The sequence below is a fragment of the Anarhichas minor genome, unplaced genomic scaffold (genome assembly GCF_050575085.1).
Source record: "Anarhichas minor isolate MPS153535 unplaced genomic scaffold, ASM5057508v1 ptg000018l, whole genome shotgun sequence".
In the NCBI taxonomy this organism is placed as follows: domain Eukaryota; kingdom Metazoa; phylum Chordata; class Actinopteri; order Perciformes; family Anarhichadidae; genus Anarhichas; species Anarhichas minor.
In genome coordinates, this window is record NW_027466464.1 from 5,675,641 (window position 1) to 5,684,147 (window position 8,507).

The following is an 8,507-nucleotide window of genomic DNA, read 5'->3' on the forward strand; positions in this document are numbered from 1 at the left end:
AAAAATTGGGATATCTCGGCCTCCGATGCAACGATTCTTTGCCATTCTTTTTGTGTTTCCATCAGTCTCTTACGAGTCTCCGACCGTTATGTAAAAGAAGTACTGAAATGCTGGAGGGACATCGAGCCAGCCAGCCAAAAAGAAGTATTTGCAAATATCTCTGTTTGCCCCATTCCAGAATAGATGCATTACCTTTCAAACCCCATTTGACTCATGTTCGGCACTCTAACACCTCCTCCCCTCCATCTCAGGTAAAGGAAATTTATAAACCAGCCGTATCACACACTATTTATGCATAATGACTTTAGAAAATGCTGAGCCTGGCTTTCCAGTCCCAGCCCTGCCTCTCTACAGTAGGCTGTATGAGGCCCTTGGGGTACCCGTGATAGATTTTTAATCTCTTCCCTTTATAATGTATATGGGGGTTCTAACCCCAAGATATATTGCGCAGTTTATCATTAAACTAATCATTAAAGAATATCATAGTTCAGCAGTTTAAAGGGGGGCATGTGAGTAACTTACTTAGTCTCTAGGACACACTCAAGCCCACATAGAGGAGCAGCTCAAACTGTTTTGGCAGTTTGAATATGCTAAAATTAGGCCCGGCCAATCACGAGTGCTAAAGGGGAACACACGGCCAATTATTGGATGATCAGGCCAGTGGGAGGGTTAGATCAAGGCGATGTTGTAGAAAACGGGAGAAAGGCAATGGCATGTTGGAAGCTCGGGTTTGAAACAGCACAGCCAGTCAATATACGTGTTTACCTGCAGAACTTCCAACTCACAGCACAGAGAGTTCTTTCCTCTGTACCACATTCAAAGGCACCAAAGAACAGATTTGCTGTCAAACTGTTTCTAGCACATCAGGTCCCCAGATCATCTCTGCACTCAGTTTTGAGAGGAAAATAAAATAAAAATACAAACTCTCTTCAACTTTGTCAGGTTCTTTTGCTGTGTTGGAAACAACCTCTGCCAGGTCTAATTTTAGAACATCCAAACAGGTAAATAATGAATAAATGAATGTTGGTTTTGGGTTGATATGAAACCGTACGGCCCTGCCCGTTTCTCAGGAGGTCGTCCGGAGGCTGGCAGAGATATTGATGGATGACCTCGGTCAAACAAGATGCCAAGTCACCAATAAAAAGCACTCGAGAGGGCCGTAAAGCAAAAGTCAACCAAAGGTTATCGGAAACAAAAAAAGACAACAGTGTTTTTTTCACGAGCAGCATCCGCTCCCTCTGCCTCGCTATCACTCATTTTGATCTCGCCGACTCGGTCTGCATCCTGATGCTGGAGCTTAAGAAACGAGCGAGCTGTTCACACGTGGAAAAGTAAAAATATAGCAAGTGATAACGAGATGGATAAAGGGCACAGCCTCGGGCCGTGACATCGTTATCTGGCAGTGCAAAGGATCTGGATCTGTAGAACTGCTCAAAGAGTTGTAATGAAGGGCACATGGTGATGAAGATTGTCAAAACTGTCCACGAATCATAGTTCTTCACTTACAGGCAATGAGCCTCAAAAGGCTTAATGGATGCATTGTTCGGCGTGACCTGGAGCCTGTGAGCTGAGCCGAGGCGCTGTGGTATATACTTATTGCTTTCATAAAAGAGCAGCGAAAAGAATATGAATATTTAATTGGTGTTATTATTTTTGTTTCAGAATTACTATCGCTCCGATGGGGGAAATAGGGTCGCAACAGCAGCAAATAATCAAACGCAACAAAGACAAATGCACTAAAAGAACACGCAGGTGTCACGATCAGGCTTTGCCCTGTGTGTTCTGTGTCTGTGTTTCTTTCTGTAGCTCCTCACTCACCTAATCAGTTCATTCAGTGCACCTGCCAGTCACACTCACCTCATCAGCTCATGACTCTCACCTGCTCACTCTGCCTCCTTCACTATTTAAACCCCTGCCGCACACACACCCACTGCCAGATCATTGTTTGTTTTCCTACCTACCCGCCCGTTTTGCTCGTCCTGTTCCCGGTTTTCCAGTCTGCCTTTTCCTGCCGGATTTTCCCCCTCGTCTTTTGTCTTGTCCCTGGATTCCCTGTTTGTTTTTGGTTATCATTAAAACCCTTTTCACTACAGCTGACTGTCTGCGTTTGAGTCCTCACCATGCCCCGTGACAGCAGGACAGAAATAGGTTTACATTGTGAAATGTTCTTCCAACAAGCAAGACGAAGAGCAATATGAAGTGGTTACTCAAGACCTAACGCACCTGTGGTGCTTTGAGCTAGATGCTAACAGCGCGGTAACAGTGAAAGTGCTAACATGCTGGTGTTTAGTGGGTATTTAAAGTTAGTTTGCTGCGTTAGCATGCTAATGTTCATTAATAGCATAGATCTCGATGTACAGCTGTGGCTGATGGGAATTTCAGTACTTTTGCAAGTATAAACCCAAGTATTGACTAAATTGACATTTTGACCTGACGATGTCGTTGGCTAAAAGGTCATGGGTCAACAAAGATATTACTATAAATACTGTGGGGAACAGAAATGTCAACCACATTTCAAGAAAATCCATTCAATTGTTATTGTTGAGACATTTCACTCGAACAAAACAACAAAATGCTAACCTGCTAGTGGCGCGAGATAAACTGGCTGAAATCGACCAAGTAGATGTTGGCTAATTGAACGCAAGGCACCTCTTTTCGTTGGACCAAGGTTGGGCTGTTATGTACAGAACGTGGTCCGGGGGAGGTTTCACCCCTGTAACTTTGGTTTGGAACACACTGAAAAATCCCAAAATCCGGACCAAACAATGTTGGTGTGAAAGGGACCCTAAAACGTCTACAACGTTCAGTCCTCTTCGTCCTTTATTTGCCTCGTCTATTGAGCAGAGATCGCTGAGCCTGCAATAGCCTCAAGCAAATGGAAAATGGTATTTAAGGGCCGCTAAAAACAGAAACTTTAGCTCTTCATGGTCAGTAGCTTATCGTGTCTAACAGTAGCTAACATTAGCTTACTTTAGATGGATGCTGCTGCGTGGCTAAAGCTCGTTTCTTCTTCACTCACGCTACAACCACATTATGTTTTCGCATTCATCATCGTCCCGTGATCATCACTCGTTTTTGCTGTTCAGCAAAAGTTCAGCGAGGGTTCTTATAGAAACTCTGAACTTTTTGGGACCAGAATCTGTTCATCCAAAGACAGGCTGCGTTCACGCTGGGAACATTAACCTACTTCACAACATCCACTTCCTCCCGCCGCACGCTCACCATCGTGCAGCGCTGAGAGCTTGTAGCATTCAGAACATCAACTGCTGTGAGATTTTTTTTAAAAACATTTCAACTTGGTGCTACGCAGCACTCCAAACAAGGCCTCAGCGGTCGCATAGCAACAGCAGCATCCAAACGGCCGGGGCCCCTGACATACAGTGGAGGTGTTTAGTGCAGCTTGTTCATAGCGAGGCGCCCCATGGAAACCGGGGCCGAGTTGTTGTGATGGGAATCAATGCATCCGTCCCGTTTTTTTGCCGCCTTTGTGTCTGAAGTGCAGCGTGGACGGATGGAGGTGGCTTCTCAACCCCGATGGATGACCCAAATAAAGCGCTCTCCGAGCCCCCGAACAAACTCACGAGGCGGCGATGGGTTCAGCCCGTGTTTCTTGTTGAGAGAACTCGCTGAATGAATTCTTTGTGATGTCTTCTTTCTTTCCCTTCTCCGCTCCCCGCCTGCCAGCTGACATACTTTCTTTTAATTCACCAGCAGCACGGCGAGCGATGGTGGGAGGGAGAATGGGAGGATGGAGAGAGAAAGAAAGTGTGTTTCTGCATCAAAAGACCGTCTCGGGGACTAGGGGGAATACATTGACTCTTCCATGTGCTTTTTGATGAATCCTCTCTGCTTTACATACACAACAGTAGCAGTGTATTAGCCTACTTCTCCCTTTACTGTTCTCACACTGCTCCCTTTCCGTCATCAACGCTCTTCACTCAGTCTCTCATTATAACCTGTCTTTTATTTTGGAAGACACGCTTCCTGGCATCAGCTGGTAAGCAAGCGCGGACTGTACAAGACAATATTTTGATGGCTCATGCTCATGCTTCCTACGGCGGAAACCTTTCGAGTCCCCTGACGACAAAGTTTTCTTCAAGAGGGAACTGCGTATCCCCGAATCATTAAACATTTAAAAGGACCATTCCCTCAAGTGTTGAATACTACAGAGAATAACATGTCCTATTATGTATGACCCAGAAACAACTCACTCATATCTTGAGTCACATCTGCTCACTGCAATAATCATTAAGAAAAAAAACAGGCTCTTTGGAGACGGATTAAAGAGAATACTGACCACTGTTTTGCTTGGTAAAGCTGCAGAGGAACATATTGTACAGTGGAGCCTCACGTTTGCTGCAGTAACATAAAACACCAGATTAATGCCAATGTTTAATTGAACGCGATTGCGTCTCTGCATCTGTACTTTGTCTCTGCAGAGAATACAGTAGTGTCAGGCTATTTGATTTACTAGACGACATCATCCGAGGAGAATGAAATGCGTTAATTGGCTGTTATTGACAGGAGGCTCGACGCCTCTCCACTTATCCCACAGGAAGCGTCTGGAAAACAATCTCTAAATGTCAGCGGGCCCAATCAGATCATCGGCGTAAATGCGTGATTATCAACTTTTAATACCTCACTACAAATATAGGTCAAAATGTCCAGTATTGAATTCAAAAACACAGCTGATAACATAGTGGTACTTGGGAAACGTCCCTATTTTGCGAGACTATATCAGAGGAAAATCTCGTTCTTGTTCATGTTAGCTATTGGAACTTTATTCACCTTATAATGCCCTGAGGCAATTGTGTTTGTTCTTTCTATTTAGCATTATGATTGTGTAAACGATGATTGATATTTCACGACATTCAGGAGCTACACTGCAGCGATCGGATAGTTCTACAGAACCGCAGGACGACGTGTGAAAATGGCCTGAAATCACACGTGATCTGATAAATGCGTGACTTTTTGGTTTGGAGATGAGTCTGTACTTGACTGATGAGTAATGAGGAGAAGGTGTGTAGACATGTGACCGGTCAGGTGATGGTTTTTTTGTCAACTAACGCATTTAGTCACTGGCCAAGAGGTTTAGCTGTAGGTTTTTGGGCGGTGATGATACAGACAGCCTCATTTATTCCAAAGTTCCCCAACATTAAATGTAATTAGTGCACTTCACCAGTCGGCCGATGCGAACTTTGAACTTTGAACGAAAATGACCATCTGAAAAAAAAAAGATGCCAGATGTGGTGGAATAATTTAAATCTCTCGACTCCACTTCTTCTTGACTCATCTGCATCTCAAATAATGTTTCACGTGTCATGAATGATCTTGCATGGAGGACATTAACAGATTTTTAGACAGAATACAAGATGGTATCACTATTTCAGACATTATCAGCCATTTGCCCCGATTTTGATAAGTAAAAAAATACAACTTACCTTAAAATCTCTGCTGTTCAGTGTGTTTTGTAAGCATGGTGAGATAATGAATAGAATACAGCAGCTCAAAGGACAACCTTGTGTTTTCTGCCCTCTGCTGGGGCTTTAAGTGCGTACAGCATACGTGCACTGTGTGCTGAACCCCCCCCCCCCCCCCCCCCCCCCCCCCCCCCCATCACAGATTCACACGCCCACACACTCGTCTGCAGACACAGAGAGGCGTGTACGTGTGATTAATGCTCTCCGTTTTCACATTTCTTGCTAATTAGCAGCTGCTTGTATCTCATACCGAAGGTTATTAAACAGGCATTTTATTTAGCCTGTGTCGATAGAGCCATAGACGCCGTAATTACACGTTTAATTACTCCATGTTTGTAGTTTGCACTGTGCAGGGGCCAATTTCATGGACAGAGTTCCTGCTTATTTACACTTTTCAATTACAGCCCTATCCTCGTATAGCCAGTGGTAGAGAGGCTCACATATTTGCAGTTTATTCTGTGCTCTTTAAGAAAAGGTCGATATATCTCCCAACGATTGCTTGCTTGTGCATATTAAATGATGTTATTATGACGAAAAAAAAGTGCAAGCATTTATGAATAACGCATTCAGAGTCATAAAGTCTTGTTCTAGGCATTTTAAATGATTGAATTGAATACATTTTAAAGTCAGAAGACTCACTCAACAAATGTTTGCATGTGCATGTACGCAAATGTTTTTTTTAGCTTCCACTCGGCATACCTTAACATGAATGGGGCCTTTGCTAAATGGACTTCTTCCTTTTTGTGAGGGTGAGAATGACTAATATCCATAAAGATCTGGAGTAGTCCTCTGCAAAAATACATAACCCTCTCCCTTTTCTCACCCCTTTTTAAACCCCCTCCTCACCCTTACTAATCACCACACAGTCCCCTACCAACCAAACGTCAGTGTGTACGCTGTGGAGACTGATTTATGATCCTTTTCGCAACAATGTACACGTAGCATTTCTGAAACGCATTGAAGTCCTCTACATAGCCTTCGTCTGATGCAATCAAATGTAAATCGACTCAAAATACCATCAAACAACACCTCCCGTCAAACGGCATAAGAATGAGTCGGCCTCGCTGGAGAGCCGCAGACACCCACTGTGTCTTTATATAACACCTTTTTTCGCAGCACCTATTTACCTTGAAATGATGTTGCCAAGTAACAACATCCTGATTGTGTGTGTGTGTGTGTGTGTGTGTCAGCGATGGATGTGTTTAAGTGCCATTACGGGCTCTAAAAGTGGGGCTCTAACAGCATCTGTGCAAATGACTTCTTCCCTCTCACGCAGGTCTGCTGCTTTAAAAAGGTTGCAGGCAGGAAGTCATCGATCATAACTGCTACATATTAAACCTTAATGCCGTTAATGCCCGCTGCCCTGCAGAGGGCAATGCGCTTTGTGTTGCAGCATTCTGCACCTGCGTCTTCATTTTGCATCGCACCTCACATCTTTGTGACGTTTGTTCTAACCTCTCCTTGTTCTAACCTCATTCTCTCCGCGATGAGCTGCTTAACTGATACATGTACGACAGTAATCCCCTTCTTAGCGAATGGGATTAATATTTAATTCAAGAAGAGCCTTTTATCAATGCCTCGCCGTGTTTCCCCCGTTTAGGGTGGCTTTGCCCGGCTTTTGCCAGATCGAAGGACTGGTTTAAGTGTATTAATGCGATGGATCGGGCAGATAGGAGAGAGGAAGGGTGTCGTCCCATCACTTCAAATGAAGCATCTGCACTTCTTTGGTTGCAGAGGCCTTCATCAGCCTCTTGCTAGAAATAAAGATCATTCTTTATCAGTCCCACAGTGGGGAAATGTGCAGGATTACAGCAGCAAAGTGGACGGTGCAACAAGAGACATGCAGTAGAAAAAAACAACAGCAAAAAAACAAGTGCAATAAATAGTCAAAATAGTCAAACAGTAAAGGTAAATAATAAAATAAAAATATTATTTGCAACGTTTGCCTTTGAATTGTCCGACATGCACGACTTTTCTATCATTCCACAGGCGAGACAGACTTTCTACAGGTTAGGTCTTCCTCCTGACCCGGACTGTCCCTTTAAAGTCAATCCGCTGTGGTTCCAGAAGCTCTTTGTAATTTATCCTTCAAACTGTCAGTGCTCGCATTCATAAACGTACCAAGAGCCTATTGTGCACTGATCCACTGCAATGCTGATCCAGGATTAGCCCAGAGGCAAGAACACATGACGGAGTAAACTTCAAAATGAGATAAATACACCAACCCCCCATAATATATATATATATATATATATATATATATATAATTTGATGATAATTTGTCTTTCATTCAAGGCCAGATTTATTTTCTCTGTGCTTCAACATGAGTTATGGCTGTGAAGTCTCCTCGGCCTAGTTCTACTGCCACCTTTAATAAGCCACCTTTAAAGAAAAGGGAGAACTACCTGCTTTAAAATCTGACTCAACGTCAATAACTAAGGGGTCATTATTGTGACGTGCAGCCCACATGTCTTTGAAAAACTGAGGCATGTCAAATTATCTTCATGGTTTGAATCGCCAGGGCAGCAGCTCGTGGTGGTTCAGTGACGTCGTGGGCTTTGGCTCCACCCAGTGGCCCGTTTTAGTCACAACCTTTCAATGCGATTGCGTCATCACGCTTTCTCAAACCGTGGAATTCCGTTGACAGCCAGAGTCACAACTAAAATACGGAAATAAGAGGAATCGGCCTTCAAAATAAAACAGATGAATCCGTCCAAATAGTTTTTTAGCGCAGTACTTAAAAAATAGTAATCAGGAACCGTTTGTCATGCAACAGTTATTTTTTTCCACATAGATGGGAACACCAAACTATTACACCTAAGAAACAAATCTATTCTGCAGACAACACACAATCATACTATGAATGTACCAAGTTATAGGAGTTTAACATCTTATTCACAAGAACACCCAACACGCTACTACTAATACATCTAAAAGCAGTGGTAGAAAGTAACCAAGTACTTGTTGTACTTGTATTTGTATATAATTTAAGTATTTCTATTTTAGGCTACTTTACTGCATTATAGA